The sequence below is a fragment of the Pseudophryne corroboree genome, chromosome 3 (assembly GCF_028390025.1).
Source record: "Pseudophryne corroboree isolate aPseCor3 chromosome 3, aPseCor3.hap2, whole genome shotgun sequence".
Lineage (NCBI taxonomy): Eukaryota > Metazoa > Chordata > Amphibia > Anura > Myobatrachidae > Pseudophryne > Pseudophryne corroboree.
In genome coordinates, this window is record NC_086446.1 from 351,302,996 (window position 1) to 351,329,097 (window position 26,102).

At 48.3% G+C, this 26,102-nt stretch overlaps 1 protein-coding gene across 3 annotated transcripts in view; it reads right to left on the reverse strand.

Moving 5' to 3' along the window:
• The window catches only part of LRRC3C (leucine rich repeat containing 3C), a 227,798-nt gene that overhangs the window by 95,528 nt on the left and 106,168 nt on the right, over nt 1-26,102 (reverse strand). For 2 of the 3 annotated variants that reach the window (XM_063959754.1, XM_063959753.1), the window contains exon 1: nt 17,741-17,839. The exons of the other annotated variant lie outside the window; for it this stretch is intronic. The gene's annotated coding sequence lies outside the window, so the exon portion shown is untranslated. Of the gene's footprint in view, nt 1-17,740; nt 17,840-26,102 lie in introns of those variants that run through there. 3 annotated transcript variants of the gene reach the window in all.

A 26,102-nucleotide genomic window follows, 5' to 3' on the forward strand; every position in this document is an offset into this window, starting at 1 on the left:
CCTTTGGTATGAGACCAGATTATTCATACAGGATCCACCGATTACCTTGAGTTGAGGCGGGAGGGAAGACTCGGACGCGCATGGCTCTCCCCCCCACCCCCACCCCTATAATTTTTTTTTTCTCTCTCTTCTCTCTTGCCTCTTTATCCCCCTTTTCTTATTTTATTTTTAGTTTTTGTGTTTTTGTTTCCATCTTTTGTTTTTCTTTACCTTTCCTAACTTTTATTTTAATCAGACTCTAAGACACTATCATCCATTGTATCTGAATAAATTGCAACAAAAACAACCAAAAGACTGTACTTGCAAAACATGATTTGTTATTTTATTGATACCTAATGTCAACAATATCCTTTTATAACATAGAAACTGTTAAATATACTTGTGATGTGATATCAGAAGGTGGAAAATGTTAGAAAATGCACACAATGGATAAATGTATTCCTCGCTGTTGATATTTCTTGTACAACTTGCAATAAAAACATTTAAAAAAAAAAGAATAAGGAGGAAGATACCCCGATGTTAGAGGCCCAAAGTATATCCGCCTTTAAACCAAAATCTACATTCTATCCTTCACATCTAAAAGGATGTTTTGTAGAGACGTTCGCCTCACTAATTAGAGAGGACTGTGAAAAGTTAGAGTCAGAGAAAATTAGATTCAATTTATCCTCAAAAGAGAGACAGGCCATCAGAACCCTAACTGCCGATAAGGAACTTATCATCAAGCCGGCAGATAAGGGTGGTGGCATTGCCCTCCTAGATAGAAGTAATTATGAGGCAGAGATATATCGCCAATTAGAAGATAAGGCCACATACAAAAAGATGCGAGGAGATCCTACAAAGAGGATACAGTTACAATTAAAAGAACTTATTGATAAATATAATAAAAAAGGAATTTTGTCAGAAGCAGAAAGTAAATTTCTATTTGTAGAATATCCTATCGTACCCACCATTTATCTGTTACCAAAGCTGCACAAGAGCCTCATTAACCCCCCAGGAAGGCCGATAATATCTGGGGTGGAATCATTGACTGCCAATCTGTCACAAATGATAGATTCCCATTTACAACCATTTGTGACACTTAATAAGTCTCATTTAAAAGACACAGCTGATGTCTTACGAATTCTTAAGGACATCCCATGGAAAGAAAACTATTTCCTTGTAACTGCAGATGTTAATGCGTTATATACCATCATAGATCACCAACAGGGTATCAAAGCAGTACAGGAAACTATGTTTAAGTCCAATCTTTCAGCTAATCTTCAGGATTTCATTTTGGAGGGCATTCATTTCATTCTCTCAAATAATTACTTTCTATTTAAGAATGAGTTTTTCCTGCAGAAATGCGGTACAGCCATGGGCACTAGGTTCGCCCCAAGTTATGCCAATATCTTCATGGGGGTATGGGAAGATAATTACATCTGGAATAACAATGCATACGGGGCGAACCTAGTGTCCTGGCATAGATATATCGATGACGTTCTGTTTATATGGGAGGGAAACAGGGAGTCCCTGGATCTTTTTTGCTTCTACCTCAATAACAATAGCAACCATATTAATCTTGTTTTTGATGTAAACCAGAAAGAGGCGAATTTCTTAGATCTCACCATTTATGTAGAGGATGGTCTAATTAAAACAAAAAATTTCGTTAAACCCACCGATTCGAGATCTTACATCAACAAATTGAGTTGTCACCATGATAACTGGTTGAACAGTGTCCCTGTAGGCCAATTTAAAAGACTTAAACGTAATTGCTCAGAGCAATCAGTCTTTACGGCACAAGCTTCCTCCATGGAAAAATGCTTCATTGAGTGTGGATACGATAAAAGGTATCTAGAGAAAACACTAGATGAAGTATCCAAACTAGATAGAACAGATTTACTTACTGTGAATAAAAGTGATAAAAAAGAAGTAGATAATAGGTATAAGTGGGCCTTTATATCTGATTACTCTTCTCAACATAAGAAAGTTCAAAGTATTTTGCAAAAACACTGGCCGATTCTTAAAAGGGACCCTATCATTGGAAAGGATTTACCTGATAGACCTGTATGTATATACAGGAAAGCCCCCAATCTGCAATCCAAATTGGTCCACAGTTTTCATCAAACTGGCTCTACTGGACCAATAATAACATCGGAGGGTTTCTACAGGTGTGGAGCTTGTATTGCTTTCAAAAATGTCCCCAATATTTTCGGGAATAAGATAGTAGAGGTCATTATTAACGAAAGAAAGTGCACCATTAAAGAATGTGTAACTTGCCATTCTAATAATGTAGTGTACTGTGTAGAATGTACATGTGGGAAATTCTATATAGGCCGTACCAGCAGGGCCTTGAAAATTAGACTGGGAGAACACCTCCGAAATATTAAAAAAGGATTAGAAACCCACGCCCTGTCGGCACATTTTAAGAAAGTACACAATTGTGATCCCAGGGAGATAAAGAATTTCTATGCCTTGAAACGTGTTAAACCAGACATTAGAGGAGGAGATCCACAACAAAAACTTGCCAGGATAGAAATGCAAACCATCTTTAAATATAAAACCTTAGAACCAGGAGGCCTCAATAAAGACTTTGAGACCAAGTGGTTTCTGTAAAATTGATAATCTCTCTTCTTATTTCGAACTCCAGATTATTATTTAGGAGGTATCTTAATGTTCATTGTATTTTTTTACACTATTTTAGTAACTGATGTTTTCCCTTTTTTATTTATTATTGCAAATGGGCGGATGACTAAAACAAAATGGCACCGTCCTTAAGGGACATGCATCAGAATGACACCATATGGACCGTTTATTATACTATTTCCGGGAAAATAGCCGTGGAAACGGGACCTGAGAAATGTATCATCTGTACTGTGGGACTTCCGGGTTCCGTCCAGACGGCGGATGTTGATTTATGCCACTTCCGGTGACGGGCTATCGTGCCGCGCGGAGGGGACGGCCGCGTCATGCTTTTGACACAGGAGGTCATGTCACTTCCTGCCAAACGACAAATGCCGATCCACGCTACTTCCGGTGACGGGATAATGTTGCGCCATGTAACATCATTGGACAGTTTACCTGGCGGGAAACGGACTTTCAGAAGGCCCCCAGAAATGTATGAAATGGATTTTACCTAATGTATTAGGTATAGGTTAGGTATTCAGGATTTTAGCAGTTAGGCAATCCATGTCTGGTATTAGGTTTTTAGTTTTTTAGATTTGTGGGAGGATAAATACCACAGGGTGTCTGCTACCATCTACACCTTGAAAAAGATAACCATTTGTTATTGAAACGCGTTGGTGAAGGTAGCAGGACGTGTGTGGAGCTCTTGCCTGGCTGGATACAACTACTCCTGGGGACGCCTGGTTGTTTGATTTGTAACAAATGCTGTTGTCTACTCTTTTGTGTAGACCATTCAGTCTGGTAAGAACCCACCTTTTAAAGTTTTAAATCTTGTGAATAAATTTTTTATGGTAATGCACTATTGGAGTACCATTTTCATTCACATGCACCTTGGGTTGGAATAAGAAGAAGATATCCTCGAGGCGTTGGAAGGGGTCAGGATATATCTAAGACGGTGACCCGCTCTAAACACTGCGCAATTGTCTACAAAAAGTAGACCACCTGATGCGGTACGAGTTTGGGACCTCTAGAGATTCATATACCTGTCTTCTCCTATTGTTACAATATCACACTATGTATTTTTATGTTCCATTTTCCAAGGGCATATGTCTTCAGTAATCTGAGAGATTGAACACTATATTAGTTGAGGAGCGCCTGAGATAAAAGGTGGTAAACTATTTGTTATTTTTGATTTTGACACAGTTTTTGTATAGCACCGCATACCACCTCCCTGTCCGGAAGAGAAACTGGTAAGGCTGATATGAAAAATCGTCGAGGGGGCACGTCTTGAAATTCCAGCTTGTACCCTTGGGACACTATTTCTAATACCCATGGGTCTAGGGTCGAACGAACCCAGAAATGACTGAAGAGTCGGAGATTTGGTAGAAGCCGGAGAGGACTTCTGTTCTTGGGAACCTGCCACAGCCGGTGACCTTTTTCCCTTTCCTCTTCCTCTAGAAGCAAGGAATTAGGACCCTTGTCCTTTTTTGTATTTATTGGGCTGGAAGGACTGCATCTGATAGCGGTGCGTTTTCTTTTGTTGTGCAGGAACATAAGGTAAAAAGGATGACTTACCCACGGTAGCCGTAGATACCAGGTCAGCGAGGCCATCACCAAACAAGACACCACCTTTATACGACAGAGACTCCATAGCCTTCTTAGAGTCAGCATCAGCATTGATGATTCCACAATGCTCTCCTAGCTGAGACTGCCATAGCATTGGCTCTTGATCACAAAAGGCCAATGTCTCTCGCAGCTTCCTTAAGGTAGGCTGCAGCATCCCTGATATGACCCAGAGTCAAAAGAATGTTATCCCTATCCAGGGTATCAAACTCAGATGACAAGTTATCTGCCCACTTTTCAATAGCGCTACTCACCCACGCTGAAGCAACGGCATAGCGTACCCGTAGTGACATAAATGGATTTCAATGTATTTTCCTGCTTACGATCCGCAGGTTCTTTTAGGGCTGGCGTGTCAGGAGACGGAAGCCCCACCTTTTTGGACAGCCATGACAGAGCTTTGTCCACAGTGGGGGGTGACTCCCACTTTTCCCTATCCCCAGAGGGGAACGGATATGCCACCAGAATTCTCTTGGGAATCTGAAACTTCTTGTCAGGATTTTCCCAAACCTTTTCAAAAAGAGCGTTCAGTTCATGAGAGGGAGGAAACGTTACCTCAGGTTTCTTTCCTTTAAACATACAGACCCTAGTATCAGGAACAGCAGGGTCCTCCGTGATATGTAACACGTCTTTAATCACCACACTCATGTGCTGAATGCTTTTAGCCAGTTTTAGATTTAATCTGGCATCACTATAGTCGACACTGGAGTCAGAGTCCGTGTCGGTATCTGTATCTGCTATCTGGGTAAAAGAACGCTTTTGTGACACCGAGGGGGTCTGAACTTGTGACAACACATCCTCCACGGATTTCTTCCATGCCTGGGTCTGAGACTCAGACTTATCCAATCTCTTATTTAATAGAGCCACATTCGCATTCAAAGCACTCAAAACATTTACCCAATCAGGCGTCGGTGGTGCCGACAGGGTCACTCCCACAGTCGTTTCTTTCCCTAATCCAGTCTCCTCCTGGGAAGAGCACTCAGTCTCAGACATGCCGACACACGTGTACCGACACCACAAACACACTGGGCATATAGGGGATAGACCCACAGTAAAGCCTGTCAGAGAAACACAGAGGGAGTTTGTCAGCTCACAACCCAGCGCCTATCCCGGTACTGAAACGTTTTATACGATGCCTCAAACCTGTTAGCGCTTTTATTATTATTAAAACATCACCAAACGAACTGTGCCCCCCCCCCCCTGTTTTGCACCCTTTTACTTGTACAGCAGTGTAGGAGGACCAGCGTCTCTGCAGCTCTGTGAGAGAAAATGGCGCCGATGAGAGCTGTGAGGACTAAGCCATGCCCCCTTAATGGCACGCTTCAGCCCCGCTATCTTTCAAATATTTATACTAGCATTCAGACCCTCAGGAGCTAATGGTGTCCTGTAGCCTAAGAAACAGAGCCTTGAAACTCACAGAAGTAGGTCTGCTTCTCTCCCCTCAGTCCCACGATGCAGGGAACCTGTTACCAGCAGGTCTCCCTGAAAATAATAAACGTAACAAAAGTCTTTTTTCAGAGAAACTCAGGAGAGCTCCTCAGTGTGCATCCAGTCTCACTGGTCACAGAACCTCACTGGAGTCTGGAGGAGGGGCATAGAGGGAGGAGCCAGTTCACACCCCTTTTAAAGTCTTGAAGTGCCCATGTCTCCTGCGGATCCCGTCTATACCCCATGGTCTTGAAGTGTCCCCAGCATCCTCTAGGACTTAAGGAGAAACAACTATGCTCTTTGTACCTGTACGCTGCACATGCACATTGCGGCTCATACGCATGTGTAGTTTTGGCGTTTTTTTAAATGATCGCTACGCAGCGAACAACGGCAGCAGCGAACACTGCAGGGGGGCAGATATAACATTTGCACAGAGAGTTAGATTTGGGTGGGTTACTTTGTTTCTGTGCAGGGTAAATACTGGCTGCTTTCTTTTTACACTGCAATTTAGATTTCAGTTTGAATACACCCCACCCAAATCTAACTCTCTCTGCACATGTTATATCTGCCCCTCCTGCAGTGCACATGGTTTTGCCCAACTGCTAACAAAATTCCTGCTGCGATCAACTTGGAATTACCCCCATGGTTTTGCCCATTAGCTAACAAATTTGTTGCTGCAATCAGATCTGAATTACCCCCTAGACTTGATGCAGAATAGGCTGGACTGTTAGAGGAAAGGAGACATTTTTTATTTCTGGTATTACATCTCCAGGTGTGCAACTGGTCCTTGGGCCTAATTCAGACCTGATCGTAGCCATGCAAAATTTTGCACGGCTAAGATCAGTTACTCAGGCATGTGGGGGGAAGCCCAGCACAGGGCTAGTCCGCCCCGCATGTCTGGCCCTACTGCCCCTGCACAAGTACACAAGCAGTACACAGTGGCGATGCTTTTGTACTTGACGAGTAGCTCCCTACCTGCGCAGCTCCTGCGCGCTGGCAGGGAGTAACCCATCGCTGTCCAGGTCGCAGCCGCTGCGTGTGATGTCATTCAACCACCGCGGCCCGCCCCCGCAAAGTCCGGGCACGCCTGCGTTGCCCGGACCGCACACACTAAAACGGCAGATAAAGCGCCACCGGCCTGCCACCTCCCGTCTAGACACCGCAGGGCTGAGATGGCCATCGGCTGTCTAGCATACACCGGCGCACTGCGGCGCTGGCACAAAAAAACGCACAGCAGCGATCAGGTCTGAACTAGGCCCCTTGTCCAGTACCAGTCCCACTCTTGTTAACCTTTAACTACTGCATGCACCAGTGAGAGGTTAGCAAGGTTCCCGTTCACTGCAACAGTGGGCGAACATACCTCCTCAGGGGCAAACGCAGGATTTGTAGAGGGGGGTTTCCAAATGCAAGCCACAATCTCCCACCCTGTGGAACACTGGAGTGCGTGAGTTTAGGGAGGCGGTAGAAGAACCTAGTATTGACCCTGGACATTAATGTACACATTGGTGTTTTTATAGACTGGATAATATATGGAATACAGTGAGGGGCGTAGGGAGAGTGGCTCCAGTGGAGCGCAAGCTCCAGTCACTGAGAAGGTTAGAAGGCGCGCCGCTGTCCCCCTCTCCTCCCCCCTCCCCTCCGCTGCGCCGCGGCCATGCTCATGAACACAGTCGTATTGAGCGTAGGGCGAGCAGGGTGCGTGCCCTGGGCGCCGTGGCAGCCCCAGCAGAGGGGGGCGTCACCGGCACCTGCACTGCCCACTCGCCCCACTGTGCCACCATTGTGGCCACCGCCGGAGCTCTGCCCTGCACTATCGTGCCACCCCCCGAGCACTCCAGTCCTCCCGCCCTCCGCTATACCCGCCGTGACACGGCCACCAGTTTGCTTCCTTCTACGGGAGCGTGACCACGCTTTTGCGCCACCGCTTCGACAAACAAGATGTTAATACATTTTGTCGATGTCCCTTCTTGCTTCACCTCGTTAATGAGGTGAAGCAGGAAGTGTTATAGCGGCATGATACGTGCCACTATAATACATTTACCCCACAGAATGAAGACACAATGAAGTTGGGGAGGCTGTTTGACGCAGAAAGAAAGGGGAATAGTGAGAGACACAGGCAGAACATGAAAAGACGCAGGGAAGATGATGGTGCGCAGGGAAAGTGACGATGCATGGTTAGGTGATGGTGTGCTGGGTGACGACGCATGGGAAGGTGATGGTGTGCTGAGAGACTACGCGGAAGGTAGGTGATGGTGTGCTGAAAGACACAGGGGGCCTGAGGTGACATGAGTCTGGCTGAACCGCTGTTGTATGATGCAGACCTTGTTAATATTCCTACATAAACAGGCATCTTCTGGACCTACATGAATAGTGATTACTGACAGAAGACGCCATCCGCCTCAGAGGATACATTTCTTCAGAGGTTCCACATTGTGAGAAACCATCGTGTAGGTAAGGTGCATGTGGAATTGAAAAGTAACTGTTCCCAGGCGTTAAGTACGGGATCCCTACGGTCAAAATCCCGGCGCAGGTTCTATTCTCACTCCAGAGTGGAAATAACAGTGGTGCCATTGTCGGTATTCTGGCGGTCGGGATCCTGGCCTCGATATTCTGACTTTCGAGATTTCGACCCAGTGTGACGAGAAACATGTGGCGTGTCATGTTGGCACGCCCCATTTCCAGTGGGCACTCCCCTTCTGTATCTTGCCCTGGGCTCCAAAAACTCTAGTGACGTCTCTGCTCCTGAAGGGCACCGACACAATTGCCTGTTTGATATGCAGTGCAGGCGCCGCTTCATTAAGCCCAGCGTCTCAGCTGGAAGAAGCTGAGTTGCGCATTCTCAGCAGTTTCTCCCAGTGACCTTTGTGCTACACGCTGGGTCGTACCGCACGCAGCGCTTTGGAGGTGGCACAGCAGTAACCACAGTTGACGATCCCTCTGCACTGACCCCAGCTGCCAGGTTGGCTGCAGCCTGGCTCCCATCCATCTGCAGCTGTTCCAGGCCAGGCTGCAGCAGTGCATTGAATATTATCACCATCAGTGATGAGGAGCTGCATGGCACAGAAAGAAGTTCAATTAACAGCAGAAAAAGAAGATAGAAGAGAAATAGAGAGAGAATGCCATGTAAGTAAGAAAGAAGCTGCTGTATTCTGTTAAGCTGGGGTCACAGTGGTGTATGTGGGGGCACAGTGGGGTATGTTTTGATATTTGAGGACACAGTAGGGCATATTATGTGATTTTGGGGGCACAGGGGAGTGTATAATGGGAATTAGGGGCATAGTGAGGCATATAAACTGATATTGGGTGCAAGATGTGGTATGTAATGTAATTTGGATGAACATTTGGTTATATAATGTAAAATGGACACACACTGGGGCCTTTAATGTGAATTGGGGGGGGGGGGTGTTGTGGCATATAATGTGAATTGGTGGCATTGTGTGGCATATTATGTGATTTAGGGGCACAGTGATCACATAATGTGAATTGGGGCATGGTTATGGCATATGGCCCTCATTCCGAGTTGTTCGCTCGCTAGCTGCTTTTAGCAGCATTGCACACGCTAAGCCGCTGCCCTCTGGGAGTATATCTTAGCTTAGCAGAATTGCGAACGAAAGATTAGCAGAATTGCGAATAGAAATTTCTTAGCAGTTTCTGAGTAGCTCCAGACTTACTCCTACATTGCGATCAGTTCAGTCAGTTTCATTCCTGGTTTGACGTCACAGACACACCCAGCGTTCGCCCAGACACTCCCCCGTTTCTTCAGACACTCCCGCGTTTTTCCCAGAAACGCCAGCGTTTTTTCGCACACTCCCAGAAAACGGCCAGTTTCCGCCCAGAAACACCCACTTCCTGTCAATCACACTACGATCACCAGAACGATGAAAAAGCTTTGTTATGCCGTGAGTAAAATACCTAACTTTTGTGTAAAATAACTAAGCGCATGCGCTCTGCGAACCTTGCGCATGCGCAGTAAGCGACTAATCGCAGTATAGCGAAAATCGGCAACGAGCGAACAACTCGGAATGACCATCATAATGTGGTTTGGAGGGGGTGTTGCTCCACGTAATGTTAGCTGGGGCACTATGTGGCATACACTATAAATATTTGAATGGGCATTTGAGTGTCAGCTTGCAAAAAAAGAGATATCACCAAATAGTCTTCAGGCGCTGATATAAGTCATACGGGGTACTTCTAGATGATCAATTTATCGTCAATTTTTGACCCTCAAACAAAAAATAAGAAATACAATAGTGTGATACTATTAACATGTAGTCAATGGTTTCTTCTATATGTAGGTAGAATCCGTACCGTGAGATGGTGTCTAACTAATAGACAATATGCGTATGTAGGGGAGAGGATACAATCCTAATGGGATTCCAGATTTTTCATCCACCCATCACTTCATTTCCAGAGAATCTCACAAAAGGATAAAAGCAAACATAGTACAGGTTGAGTATCCCTTATCCAAAATGCTTGGGACCAGAGGTATTTTGGATATCAGATTTTTCTGTATTTTGGAATAATTGCATACCATAATGAGATATCATGGTGATGGGACCTAAATCTAAGCACAGAATGCATCTATGTTTCATATACACCTTATACACACAGCCTGAAGGTAATTTTAGCCAATATTTTTTATAACTTTGTACATTAAACAAAGTGTGTGTACATTCACATAATTAATTTATGTTTCATATACACCTTATACACACAGCTTGAAGGTCATTTAATACAATATTTTTAATAACTTTGTGTATTAAACAAAGTTTGTGTACATTGAGCCATCAAAAAACAAAGGTTTCACTATCTCACTCTCACTCAAAAAAGTCCGTATTTCGGAATATTCCGTATTTCGGAATATTTGGATATGGGATACTCAATCTGTATAATATTGCTTTATTAGAAAAATAAAAAGCCAATTAGAATGGCTGGACTCTCACCATATGGCAGGAAAAACAAGGCAGATAGAATAAACAACCAGGCGTCCCCAGCACCTCGCAATTCCTCCTGTGGATTGATTCCAGACTCCAAAAGACCACTAGCCTGAGTGTCAGCTGGTGGCAGGAGTATTAAAAAAGCATCTACAATTTATTTTATTCTACCAGAGTCCCTACAGCTTTGTCCATTCCACACGTGTGTGTGTGTGTGTGTGTGTGTGTGTGTGTGTGTGTGTGTGTGTGTGTGTGTGTGTGTGTGTGTGTGTGTGTGTGTGTGTGTGTGTGTGTGTGTGTGTCAACTCTTTACCAGACTGGAAGGGAAATAAAAGTGTACCGGGCCGCAAGATTTCTGTTGCCGGCACCGGCCGTGGGCCACAAAGAGAAGGAAGAATGCCGGAGGAGACAAGCAGAGGCAGTCGCATGGAATGCTGGGAGGAGGGATGCGGGACTGGAGTTGGGAGCTCAGCATGTACGTACTGGAGGAGCAGCTTTAAGGGGTGATACATTAATGGTGCTGTAAGTGCTGCCCCACTGCTATATATGTTTTCTTTTTGTGAGACGTATCGAGCTATGGAGGTCACTGATGCTGCTGCATTGTATGGTGGTCACTGATGCTGTCTGCAGTGTGCGGAGTATCACGGACGCTGTTTGCAGTGCGCGGGGGTCACTGATGCTGTCTGCAGTGTGTGGGGGTCAATGGAGCTGTCTGCAGTGTGCAGAGGTCACTGACACTGTCTGTAGTGTACGGGGGTCACGGATGCTCACTGCAGTGTATAGCGGTCACTGATGCTCTATCTAGTGTACTGAGGTCACTGACGCTCACTGCAGTGTATGGGGGTCACTGATGCTCACTGCAGTGTATGGGGGTCACTGATGCTCACTGCAGTGTATGGGGGTCACTGATGCTCACTGCAGTGTATGGGGGTTGCTGATGCTCTATTTTACGGGGTCGCTGATACTCACTGCAGTGTATGGGGGTCACTGATGCACACTGCAGTGTACGAGGGTCACTGATGCTCACTGCAGTGTATGGGGGATTTTCAGGTCGGAGGGGGGGGGGGGTTAGTTTTAGGGCATTATTTTCATTGAGAGACTGGGGGGTTTATTAGGTCTGTGGGGGGTCACATTTGGAGCATTATTTTAATTACGGGTTTGGGGGGTTGTGAGTTCAGGTCAGTCGGGGCATATACTGTATAGAGTTTTTAATTTATTTGAATTGAACAATTAAATATCTAAATACAGCTACTTCCAGCAGCTCTACTGCACTGTAGTACTGTAGTTGTATAAAGGACTCTGCGATGTAATGTGAATTGGTACTATTCTGTGGCCACGTCCCTTTCCCATAAAACCTCAACCCTATATTTTTGCAGCTCGTCTTAGGGGTGCAATGTCCCTGTTTTACACATGGGGGGCACCAAAGGAAACTTTCACCCTGAGCTCCACAAAGTCTAGAACTGGCCCTGTCACCAATTTTAAAATATTCTTTCGTTTCAAATGTAACATGCACCCACATGTTGGCTAGGCCCCGAATTCAGTACAGGGAGGGGGACGACGACATAACCTTGCTCCGGGCACCATGGCACTTAGCTACACCTCTTAATACAGTATTACAGTATCAGACATATTTAACTAATCTAAATAAAATAAGTGGTCAGGTAAAAGTTAAACGTACCATAATAAATAAAGACAAACTTTAGAGAACCAGCAGGAGACAGAACTGCACTTTCTAAGCACACATTCTCCGACCTCATGGTAAGGCTCCTGTCTCTTCTTCCTGGCAGCTACTCTCTGGTCCAGAGCACTGATTGAGGACTCAGATCCACACACACAGCAAACCTGGTAGAAGAAGCTGTTACCACTGGGCATGTGCAGCAGCTCCGCTCTGTCCCTTAAAGTGCATGTTGTGGCGGCAGCTCTAGTAATCTAGTAATATGCTATTGTTGTCATAAACTGAGTCACTGGCCAAGAGGAGGTGGGTTTCTGGGCAACCAGAACCCATATACCCCCGCGTTTGCCTATGGTCCTTGGTTATTGAAACAGCAGGTCCTCAAGGTGTTCCACTTGCTAAAGAGATATAGCGCCACACCTGATGCTTTACCATTTATGAGGGCATTCAGAAAATTCTGCCTCTTTAGCAAGGTGATTTTGAAGCGAACAGTTAATAAAGGAAATAAATAAATAATCATATATCCACATTGAATTATGCACAACTAGTTGGAGAGGGAAATTTGCAGTCAGCAATTCAGAAGTCAGGTACAGAGAAGCATCTACCTAATGTTGTTGTATTTTGCTCCAGTGGGTTGAAAATTGTGAAAAATTTATTAGCGCCTGTGTCTTGGTCTGTCAAAATTAAATTTATGAGAACATGCCTTTACTTTACCTACCTACTCTACCTAATTAAACTTCATTAAACTTCACGACCAAAATATGTGAATATGTAAAATCGTTCAGTACAGTTGGTCAAAACTGAGAATTAGGGACATTTGGAAACAATGGGCCTGACTCATTATGGATCACTATTGAGGCTGATATAGCGATATTCACAAATCTGCTCTTGCTAAATATCGCATGTGAAGGGCCAACCAGAAATGATAAAGATGCCCACCAGTGCATTCACTAAACTGCGTAGGCATTAGCAGATTCGCAATATATACATAAAAAAAGGACACCATTGACATTTGCAGCTGACCCCAGCATACTCAAATCAATGAGAATCAGTGGCATCACAAGGTGAGAGCCGGGGGGTGCAGCCCGCACCTGGGTGTGACACCGCTGGGTGAAGTGAGCGTCCCCCCCGCCCCTCAGCACACATCGCGCTGTATGCTGAGGGGAGGAGAGATGTGCGCTGAGCATTCTGTGATAGATCGCACAGCACACATCTCCTCATGTGTACCCCCTTTAAGACAAGGGAAGACCTCCATATCTTACACCTTGTTTTTTCAAATGGTTTTTAGAAAGTATGTTTTCAGTCCCTTTCACAAATGATGTTCTGCTGTAGACATTCTTAGTTCACCACATTAGGAAGAATGGATTTCTGGTGATTTTGCTCCATGATGGTACACTGTTGGTAGAGCAGACGCGTCAAACTCGCACCCCTTGGGCCGCATACGGCCTCTACCGCCTACGCACCAAACACCTAAGGCGGCTTTCTGCTATTTCATGTCAGGTGCCGGTTCGTCAGCCAGTCAGAGCTCGTGGACCGGCAGCAGCGGCTCTTGATTGGCTGCCAGACTGTGAGCCTGATTTCACTCACCCGCCACCGGAGACCCTCGGACAGCAGCCACAGTGGAAGCGGTGCCGGCACCGTGAGCAGAGCCATGAAAACACATGTATCTTTCACTGTGGGGGCATATTTGTTATCTGGCACCGAGGGGCATATATGTTATCTCTGGCACCATGGGGGGGTATATGTTATCTGGCACAAGTGGGGGCAGTTATGTGTATCTGGCAATGCTGGGGGCAATTATGTGTATCTGCCGGTGGTGATATATGAGGGGTTAATAATAGATAGGGGGCTACTTGTCAGGTACAAAAGCATCGCCGCCGTGCAATGCTTTTGTGCCTGTGCGGGGGGGGGGGTGTGGGGGGGTGGGGGTAGAGCCAGATATGCGGGACTCCCCCCGCATGTCTGTGAAGCTGATCGTAGATGTGCTAAATTTAGCACATCTACAATTAGATCTGAATTACCCCTTCAGACCTTGATTATTTGGCCCAGTTGGGAAAAGGTGGAGAAAAGGTGACATGGTGTAGCTAGAAAAATGGTGGTAATATTACAGAAAAGATAATACATCTGGAAATTAGAATAATATACTGCTGCCTAATGTGTCCCGATAAGAGCCCTGTACAGCAGTCTCCCAGCTGGTGATATCGCTCTACCTCTACGCACTCCTGGGGAAAATTTAGTAAGAATCGATTTGGGTGAGATTACAAATCACCCTTAACTGCAGATTTTTGCCCCTAATCGCCGTAAACAAAGATCACACATTTACTAACAATTGCTTTCACTTGTGTCTTTGTCTTTCGTTGGTGTATGTTGGGGGTCATTCCGAGTTGTTCGCTCGTTGCCGATTTTCGCTATGCTGCCAATTGTTGCAAATTGCGCATGCGCAAGGCACGCAGGGCGCATGCGCTTAGTTATTTAACACAAAACTTAGCAGTTTTGCTGTGGCTTCTGCGGCGCTTTTCAGTCGCACTGCTGAACGGTGAATGATTGACAGGAAAGGAGCGTTTCTGGGCAGGAACTCAGCGTTTTCCCGGCGTTTGCAAAAAAACGCAGGTGTGTCAGGGAAAATTGCGGGAGTGTCTGGAGAAACGGGGGAGTGGCTAGCCGATGCAGGGCGTGTTTGTGACGTCAAACCAGGAACTAAACGGACTGAGCTGATCGCAATCTGTGAGTAGGTCCGAAGCTACTCAGAAACTGCTAAGAATTATTTAGTAGCACTTTTGCTAATCTTTCGTTCGCTATTCTGCTAAACTAAGATACACTCCCAGAGGGCAGCGGCCTAGCGTGTGCAATGCTGCTAAAAGCAGCTAGCGAGCGAACAACTCGGAATGAGGGCCGTTGTTGCTTTGTGGTGTGTGTTTGTCTCGATTTTGTGGATTTTGCATGGGAAGTCACTTCAGAAGTTGCATTTGTGCAAGATGTCAGCTAGGGCACAGGAAACTGCTAGCAGGAGACAGAGGTAAAGCAGAATTTCAATAAGAGCAATAGCTTACCGTGAATTTCCAGAGAGTTGTCATAAACAGGAGCTCAAGGTTGCAGAGGTAACAGCAGAGAAGTGTAGGATATCGCCTTGTATCTCCCAGCAGGTCCAGGAGAGGATCAATGTTGCACAAGGATGTATAATGGGGGTCATTCTGAGCTGATCGCTCGCTAGCAACTTTTTGCAGCGCAGCGATCAGCTCAACTGCAGCTAAACTGCACATGCGTATGCACCACAATGCGCAGGCGCGTCGTACGAGTACAAAGCGGTTCGTTGCTAAGCGATGGATTTAACGAAGAATCCATTCGCACAGCTGAACGCATGGTGATTGACAGGAAGAGGGCGTTCATGGGTGTCAACTGACCGTTTTCAGGGAGTGGTTGGAAAAACGCAGGCGTGTCCAGGCGTTTGCAGGGCGGGTGTCTGACGTCAAATCCGGACCAGACACGCTGAAATGATCGCAAGGGCTGAGTAAGTCTAGAGCTACTTACAAACTGCACAAAAAAATTTCGGCCCGCTCAGCAGCACACGCGTTCGCACAGCTGCAAAGCAAAAATACACTCTCCCATGGGCGGCGACTATCTGATTGCAAGCCAGCAAAAAGTTGCCAGCGAGCGATCAACTCGGAATGACCCGCAATGTGCAGTAGCCTCCACAAACAGCAGCTGGGATCACCCAGAGATGGAGAGCAGGAGGCATGATGACTGCAGGAGGCCCAAGCAGAGCGGAAGGGAGAAGCACAGGCGTGCGCAGAGACTGACTGGCGGGTGCCGCTCCGGACTTCCCCTCCCCCTCCACGGCATTATAGTGTTCTCTCACCTCCCCTGTCCTGGATATAAACTGCTCACCTGGGCGGCCCAGGTGAGCGGACCAGGTGAGCAGTCTATATCCAGGACAGGGGAGGTGAAAGAACACTATAATGCCGTGGAGGGGGGGGAAGTCCGGAGCGGCACCCGCCAGTCAGTCTCTGCGCACGCCTGTGCGGAGAAGTACAGAGTAGTGAAATTCCAGCCAAAACATACCCAGGGTGTCAGAAGGAGATCCAGTGCTCAGGAAAGGTGAGAGGATTCCAGCACCTTCAAGATACGTATTACTCCACCGATAACAACCTTTCAAAAGACTGAGCGTGATACCGTCTATGACGTCACCCCTCAGCCACAGCTCCATTATGATGTGTCATGTGATGTCACAATGGAAGCCAGAAAGTTGCTGGGAACTCATTAGAGACAATCTGGGCAGGAAAATTATTTTCCTGGCTGCTGTTAATTAGTCAATCTAGCCAGGGCGGTTTCCAGCCAATTTGGCTCACAGTGCGAGATTTTAAAGTGCCCCCCCCCCCCCCATTGACAATAAAAAAAAATGCCCCCCCCCCCCCCCCCTTCCATAAATAAAAAAAATAAAAAAAATGCAAGCTCCCAACAAGGGGGCGTGGCCTTGCTAAAATGGCCGTGGTCTCGCTAAAATAGGCGTGGTCTCACCTGAAAAGACTACCTTTCACATTGGTTTTGACCCTGTACCAACAGATCATGGCCACCACAGGGGAAAAAATAAATTCCACCATATTAAGCCCCGCACAATAATGCCCCCTGCACCATATTATGCGACACACCGCAATGCCCTTGATACATTATGCCCTACAGTAAAGCTTCTAATTCTAAGCTTCTAATTACTTATAAATTACCTGCTCGTTGCCTAGGGTTTCACGTGCTGGGTGTCATGCTGGTTGCCAGGGGTTTCATACTCTGGGACGGGTGTTATGATCATTGCCAGGGCTGTGTAATGCCAGTTGCCAGGGCTGTGTAATGTCAGTTGCCAGGGCCGTGTAATGCCAGTTGCCAGGGCTGTGTAATGTCCGTTGCCAGGGCTGTATAGTGCTCTTTGTAAGGGGTGTTCACTGTGCCCGCCCGCCAGCATCTCCCTCCTCCCGCACGCCCACCTGTTGTTCTGTTCTGAGTCCTGGAACTCCTCCTCCTCCCCGTCATTAGTACTCCACTCGGAGGCAGAGTTTCACGTAATGACACGTTTGCTTCGTGATGTCACGACGCAAAGCGTCATTACACAAAACTCCACCCGAGTGGAGTAGTAATGACAGGGAGGAGGAGGAGCACCAGGAGCCACCAAAAGAGCCGCGGCGGGCGCCCCGTGCGACGGCATGCCTCACCCACCGAAAGAAACAGCTCTGAATCTAGGCCTGGATGTACAGCTGTGTCCTTATATGTCTTGCCCGCAATGCTTTCACATTGTGGGCTATGAGTCTTGGCATAGCGTACTGTAGCGGGCGCGTGCATATCTACATGTCTGCTACACAAACTTTGCGGAGACACACAGCGGCCGCGTGCAGGGCTGGTTCTATGATTTGTGGCGCCCCGGGCAAAATATGGGGGGCGTGGCTTCAATTGGGGGCGTGGTCAGCGCGCTGAAAGAAAAATAAATAAAAAGTATACTTACCATCCCCGTTCCTGATCCAGACCCCCTCCGCCGGCGGCGCCGCTCTTCTCCTCTCCTCCTCTCTTCTGTTCTCTTCGATCTATGGGAGAGACGTTATTACGTCTCTCCCATAGAACAGCATAGACACTAGAGGTCAATTATGACCCCTAGTGTCTGTGCCACTATGCTGTGCGGTGCGCGATGACGTCATCGCGCATCGCACAGCAAAGGTCCTCTAGACGAAGGGAAACTAGACCGTAGCGTCTAGTTTCCCTTCATGGAGAGGACCTTTGCTGTGCGGTGCGCGATGACGTCATCGCGCACCGCACAACTAAGGTCCTCTCCATGAAGGGAAACTAGACGCTACGCGTCTGGTTCCCTTCAAAGCGGGGGGGGGCACAGCAGGGCACTACGGGGGGCACAGTGGCGGATCTTGGCCTGGTGCGGCGCCCTCCGGATGGCGCCGGCGCCCTCCGGAAGGCGGCGCCCCGGGCAAAAGTACCGCTTGCCCGTGGCAAGAACCGCCACTGGCCGCGGGTAGCAGGGAACGATGCTCCCACTACACTTACATAGAATGAGGAGCCTGTGGGAGCATATTCATATGGGTAGCAGGAGGTTATGAGCACTCTACCCAGATATATAAGTGCCAGATCCGACGGAGACAGCAGGTGGGTGCGTACGCACTGTGCTGTGATGCATATGCATCGTGGCAGCGTCAAGACAAGCTGCCAAAAGCTGCAAAGATGTAAGCTGACACATCTGTAAGTGCACCTGACATAAATCTGGTGTATTTGATATGATCAGGTACCACTAACTCAGTATATGGGTGTAACTAACTATACGGTATCCAATCTGATGAGCATGTGTTAAAGTTTACAGAGACATCGCCTGAGAGCTGAGGGTGGCATTTAGATACGCACCTGCCATAGGGCTGGTGCAAGTTTGGATGGAGATGCACCAGACGGAATTACTGCGTGTATGGACGGTGACAGTGAGCGTCTTATTACTTGCACATTCAGACGCATGGATGCACACAAGGGAAGGACTTATAGGATTTATAGCTGCATTTGCATATAGTCTCAGACGGCGACCGCCAATAGAGACAGCTGCTGGGGCTACTGTGTTGACCTCTGATTCAGACCCTTAGGGCAGAGACGTGCAGTCAGGGGAGCAGTGGCGTAACTAGAAATTTTTCTCCCCCAAGCCAAAAAATTCTTTGGTGCCCCCCCATCCCCCCCGCCGCATAATTGGGAGCAAGAAAGGGATAAATATGCGCGCGCCGTCGGCGCGCGCTGCAAAAAAAGGGGCGTGGTTTTGTTGGAATGGGCGTGGTTTCTCATAAAGGGGCGTGGTATTGCAGGAAAAGACTACCTTATACCCCAGTTTTGCAACCTGCACGCCCAGACGTTAGCCACCACAGGAAAGAAAAATAATCCTGATTCATGCCCCTTACATTATTTGTCATTTTTCCTCCTTATAGTAATGCCCAGTATACATTATGCCACATACTGCAATGGCCCTTAGACATTATTCCACACACAATAATGCACATGACACATTATGCCACACACCATAATGCCCCCGACACATTATGCCACACACCGTAATGCCTGTGACACATTATGCCACACACCGTAATGCCTGTGACACATTATGCCACACACCGTAATGCCCCCGACACATTATGACAGGAATCGCAATGCCCGTTATACATTATGCTATACACTGCAATGCCCCTGATACATTATAGCACATACAATGCCTGTGACACATTATGACACACACCGCAATGACCTTGAGACATTATACCACAATGCCCGTGATATAGTATACCATACACCGTAATGCCTGTGACACATACCGCAATGCCCTGCCCGTTATACCCTATGCCACACACCGCAATGCCCGTTATGTATTATGCCACACTGCAATGACCCTGAGACATTATACCACATACCACAATGCCCGTGATATAGTATACCACACACCGTAATGCCTGACACATTATGACACACACCGCAATGTCCGTGATACATTATGCCACACACTGCAATGACCCTGAGACATTATACCACATATCACAATGCCCGCAATATAGTATACCATACACCGTAATGCCTGTGACACATTATGACACACACCGCAATGTCCGTGATACATTATGCCACACACCGTAATGCCCATTACACATTAAGTCCTACAGTAAGGCTTCTAATTACTTTTCAATTACCTTCTCGTTGTCAGGGGTTTCATGCACTGGGTGTCATGCTCGTTGCCAGGTGTTTCATGCACTGGGTGTCATGCTCGTTGTCAGGTGTTTCATGCACTGGGTGTCATGCTCGTTGCTAGGAGGTAGTCCTTGTTGCTAGGGCTGTGCTCCCAGTGCCACATATGACCCCAGTGCCAGATATTCCCCCACGGTGCCAGGTACTCACATGCCCCCGGTGCCAAATATAGCCCCCCCCATGTTCCAGGTACACATATACCCCCCCCCAGTGCCACATATGCCCCCAGTGCCAGATATTCCCCCCCAGTGCCACATATGCCCCCAGTGCCAGATATTCCCCCCGTGCCAGATATGCCGCCAGTGCCATATATCCCCCCCCAGTGCCACATATGCCCCCAGTGCCAGATATTCCCCCAGTGCCAGATATCCCCCCTAGTGCCAGACATCCCCCCCCAGTGCCAGACATCCCCCCCCCAGTGCCATATATGCCCCAGTGCCAGACATCCCCCCCCAGTGCCAGATATCCCCCCCAGTGCCAGACATCCCCCCCCCAGTGCCATATATGCCCCAGTGCCAGACATCCCCCCCCAGTGCCATATATGCCCCAGTGCCAGACATCCCCCCCCCAGTGCCAGATATCCCCCCCAGTGCCAGACATCCCCCCCAGTGCCAGATATCCCCCCCCCCCAGTGCCATATATGCCCCAGTGCCAGATATCCCCCCTAGTGCCAGACATCTCCCCCCCAGTGCCATATATGCCCCAGTGCCAGACATCCCCCCCCAGTGCCAGATATCCCCCCCAGTGCCAGACATCCCCCCCCCAGTGCCATATATGCCCCAGTGCCAGATATCCCCCCTAGTGCCAGACATCTCCCCCCCAGTGCCATATATGCCCCAGTGCCAGACATCCCCCCCCCAGTGCCAGATATTCCCCCCAGTGCCGCCGCCGCCGCTTATTGGAGGGACACGGAGGGCACAGATCGCCTCTCCTGTGTCCCTCCTGCTGCATCATCTCCGGCGGCCGCGGGTCTAATAGGGGGAAGTGCCGTCCGTGAGCCAATTAGAGCTCACGGACGGCACTTCCCCCTATTAGACCCGCGGCCGCCGGAGATGATGCAGGAGGGACACAGGAGAGGCACACGCTGTGCCGTCCGTGTCCCTCCAACAAGCGGCGGCGGGAAGGAGAAAGCAGACTGACATGCGGGCGCTCGTCCGCATGTCAGTCTGCTGTAATCAGTGGCGCCCCCGCAGCCCCTCGCCCCCAAGCCACCGCGAGGACTGCGGGGGCAGTAGTTACGCCACTGCAGGGGAGGCAGTGCCTCCCCTGTCATTAATGATTACAGTAATACAAAGAAGATACTTATGACACATATTCTGTGTCATAAGTATCTTCTTTACATTATTCTAATCATTTTAAGGCGTTAAAGCAGTTTGGGAGGCACTGATAGCAAGTGCCTCCAGCTGCCAACGGTAACAGGGATAGAGAGGAGGGCGGGGCTAAGCACTGGGCAGTAAATGCCCATTGAAAAAAGCTGTCAAAGCGGCACTTCTACATGTGCCTCATTAACAGGGACGGGCTTCCTCTGCCAGCGAGGCACATGTGATTGGACAGCAGATCCAGTGCTGGATCCGCTGTCCAATCACCCTTGGGAGGCAGCAAAACAAGGCTCACCTCTCTTCATTCCCCCTGACTCCTCTCTCCTCCTGTGTGCCAATTGAGTCCATGCTGAGCCGCCTGTACAGTGATGTGAGCAGAGGACCCGGCAGTCAGAGAGCTCTCCTGAAGGGCTGTAACACACACTCCGGTTTTTCCCGGATGGCAAAAAGCCGGACAAACTTTGTCCGGCTTTTTGCCATCCAGGAGAAACCGGCTGAGTCTGTCACACAGGACGGCTTTGAGCCGTGTGTGATGCTGTGCGCATGCGCAGCATAGACACGGCTTGGGAAAAAACCGTTGTGTGTGAAAGCTCCCCTTCACACACACGGTTTACTGGCTGCAAAGACGGCCAGGCGCCCGCCCGGCAGCCGGACCTTCCAGTGGTGAGACCCGGCTGCAGCCCGGCAGCCGGGCCGGGACCGTGCCGTGTGTAAGGACACATTGCGCTGCATGTGTTTTTACATCACGGCAGCGGTTTAAAGCCGGCCGGGTGTTTGCCGGGCGGCGCCAGCCGCCTCGTGTGTTTCGGCCCTAACAGTGTCTGGCCAGCCCCTCCCACCAGGCTTAGAGTGGGCTGCGTGTGTCAGCCCTCCCCTGTCTTCCTGCTCCTCGGCTGCATACACTCCCTGGCTGTCTCTGTCCCGGGCTGACTTCTGCTATTCACAGGACTACACTAAAAAGACAGGTAGGTGCTGTGGTTACTGGGGGGTAATATGGAGGAGGGAGGGGGATGCTGTGTATAATGTAGCATGGGTGTCCTTTGTGGGAGGGGCTTCTGTACAATACAATATATTATGGATGTGGGGAGGGCTGTATATATTAAAATGTGCTTTTTAGGGGGGCTATGTATAATGTACTATAGCATTGGTGTGCTATGGGGGAGGGGGGCTTGTGTACACTGTAATATACTATGGGTGTGGGTGTGTTATGGGGGAGGGGGGCTGGATATATTATAATATACTATGGATGTGCTATGGGGAGGTGTGGCTGTCTATATGTAATGTAGTATGTGTGTGCTATGGGGAGAGGGGCTGTGTTTAATGAAATATAGTATGGGTGTGCAATGCGGAAGGGGAGGCTGTGAATAATGTAAACAAACAGTTGTGTTATGGTAAGGGGGGTATGTGTATAATGTAATATTGTATGGGTGCGTTATGGGGGGACTGTGCGTAATATAATCTACAGTATGCTGTGTGTACTGGAGACAGTGGCAGATTCGGGGGAGGGGGGGGCACCTAGGTATATGTCCCCAGGTTGTTCAGTTGATTTTCCTTTATTTTTTATTTTCTCTTACGTCCTAGAGGATGCTGGGGACTCCGTAAGGACCATGGGGTATAGACAGGCTCCGCAGGAGACATGGGCGCTATAAAGAACTTTAGAATGGGTGTGCACTGGCTCCTACCTCTATGCCCCTCCTCCAGACCTCAGTTAGATCCTGTGCCCAGAGGAGATTGGGTGCATTACAGGGGAGCTCTCCTGAGTTTCTCTGATTAAAAGAATTTTGTTAGGTTTTTTGTTTTCAGGGAGCCCTGCTGGCAACAGGCTCCCTGCGTCGTGGGACTGAGGAGAGAGAAGCAGACCTACTTAAGTGATAGGCTCTGCTTCTTAGGCTACTGGACACCATTAGCTCCAGAGGGATCAGAACGCAGGTCTCACCCTAGCCGTTCGTCCCAGAGCCGCGCCGTTGTCCTCCTTGCAGAGCCGGAAGATAGAAGCCAGGTGAGTATTAGAAGACAGAAGACATCACAGGCGGCAGAAGACTTCAGATCTTCACTGAGGTAACGCTGCGCGCCATTGCTCCCACACACAAACACACACTGAGGCACGGATGGGTGCAGGGCGCAGGGGGGGGGGGCGCCCTGGGCAGCAATATAAAACCTCTAGGCTGGCATTTTAGTATATATGGGCTGCGGAGGCAATATATATACAAATCCCCCGCCAGTATTGTATTTTTGAGCGGGACCAAAGCCCGCCGCTGAGGGGGCGGAGCTTGATTCCACAGCACTGACCAGCGCCATTTTCTCCACGGCACACTGCAGAGAAGCTGGCTCCCCGGACTCTCCCCTGCTGAACACGGTTACAGAGGGCTTAAAAAGAGGGGGGGGGGGGGCACTTAATTTGGCAGTGAGTGTATATTGAATAATATTAAAGTGCTGTGGGTCTGGGAAATTGTTTTCCAGGGTCATTGGCGCTGGGTGTGTGCTGGCATACTCTCTCTCTGTCTCTCCAAAGGGCCTTATTGGGGGACTGTCTCCAGATTAGATAGTTCCCTGAGTGTGTGGGGGTGTCGGTACGCGTGTGTCGGCATGTCTGAAGCGGAAGGCTCTTCTAGGGAGGAGGTGGAGCAAATGAGTGTGGTGTCTCCGTCGGCAACGCCGACACCTGATTGGTTGGATATGTGGAATGTTTTAAATGCAAATGTGAATTTATTACATAAGAGATTGGACAAAGCTGAGTCCAGGGAAAATGCAGGGAGTTAATCCTTGCCTTTCACTATATCACAGGGCCCTTCTGGGTCTCAGAAGCGCCCACTATCCCAAGTAGCAGACACTGATACCGACACGGATTCTGACTCCAGTGTCGACTACGATGATGCGAAATTGCAGCCAAAGTTGGCAAAAAGTATTCATTATATGATTATTGCAATAAAAGATGTGTTGCATATCACTGATGACCCCTCTGTCCCTGACACGAGGGTCCACATGTTTAAAGAAAAGAAACCTGAGGTTACTTTCCCCCCTTCTCATGAGCTAAATGAGTTGTTTGAAAGGGCTTGGGAAACTCCAGACAAGAAACTGCAGATTCCCAAGAGGATTCTTATGGCGTATCCTTTCCCGGCTAAGCACAGGATATGGTGGGAATCCTCCCCCAGGGTGGACAAGGCGTTAACGCGCTTATCCAAAAAGGTGGGGCTGCCGTCTCAAGATACCGCAGCCCTCAAGGATCCTGCTGATCGCAGACAGGAGACTACCTTGAAGTCTATTTATACACATACTGGTACCTTGCTCAGACCGGCGATAGCGTCGGCTTGGGTTTGTAGCGCTGTAGCAGCTTGGACAGATACCTTGTCTGCTGACATTGATACCCTGGATAAGGATAGCATTTTATTGACCTTGGGTCATATTAAAGATGCAGTACTATATATGAGAGATGCTCAGAGAGACGTTGGCCTACTGGGTTCAAGAGCCAACGCCATGGCGATTTCTGCTAGGCGAGCCCTGTGGACTCAAAGAGACATATGGAGGTTTTGCCTTACAAAGGTGAGGACTTATTTGGGGAAGGTCTCACGGATCTGGTTTCCACAGCTACTGCAGGTAAATCTACTTTTTTACCTTATGTTTCCTCACAGCCAAAGAAAACGCCACATTATCAGATGCAGTCCTTTCGGTCGCATAAGTCCAAAAGAGGTCGGGGATCTTCCTTTCTTGCCAGAGGTAAGGGCAGAGGGAAAAAGCTGCCAGCTACAGCTAGTTCCCAGGAACAGAAGTCCTCCCCGGCTTCTACTAAATCCACCGCATGAGGCTGGGGCTCCGCCTAGGAAAACCGCCCCAGTGGGGGCACGTCTTCGACTTTTCCACGTCTGGGTTCAATCACAGGTGGATCCCTGGGCAATAGAAATTGTATCCCAGGGTTACAAGCTGGAATTCGAAGATGTGCCTCCTCGCCGGTTTTTCAAATCGGCCCTACCAGCTTCTTCCCCAGAGAAGGAAGTAGTTTTAGATGCAATTCAAAAACAGTGTCAACAACAAGTGGTGGTCAAAGTACCCCTGCTTCAACAGGGGACGGGGTTCTAATCAACCCTGTTTGTGGTCCCGAAACCGGACGGTTCGGTCAGACCCATTCTGAATTTAAAATCCCTAAACTTATACTTGAAAAGATTCAAATTCAAGATGGAATCGCTCAGAGCGGTCATCGCCAGCCTGGAGGGGGGGATTTTATGGTGTCTCTGGACATAAAGGATGCATACCTGCATGTCCCCATATATCCTCCTCATCAGTCGTTCCTGAGGTTTGCTGTACAGGATTGTCATTACCAATTTTAGACGTTGCCATTTGGGCTTTCCACGGCCTGAGGATTTTCACCAAGGTAATGGCGGAAATGATGGTGCTCCTGCGCAAGCAGGGAGTCACAACTATCCCGTACTTGGACGATTTCCTGATAAAGGCGAGATCGAGAGAACAGTTACTGAAAAGCGTAGTACTCTCCCTGAGGGTGTTGCAGCAGCACTGCTAGATTCTCAATCTGCCAAAGTCACAGTTGGTTCCTACGACCCGATTGCCTTTCTTAGGCATGATTCTGGACACGGAACAAAAAAGGATTTTTCTTCCGAGGGAAAAAGCCCAGGAACTCCAGATCTTGGTCAGGGACCTGTTGAAGCAGAGAAGAGGGTGTCGGTCCATCAATGCACTCGAAGTTCTGGAAAAAATGGTGGTGTCTTACGAGGCCATTCCCTTCAGCAGGTTCCACGCGAGGACTTTTCAGTGGGACCTTCTGGACAA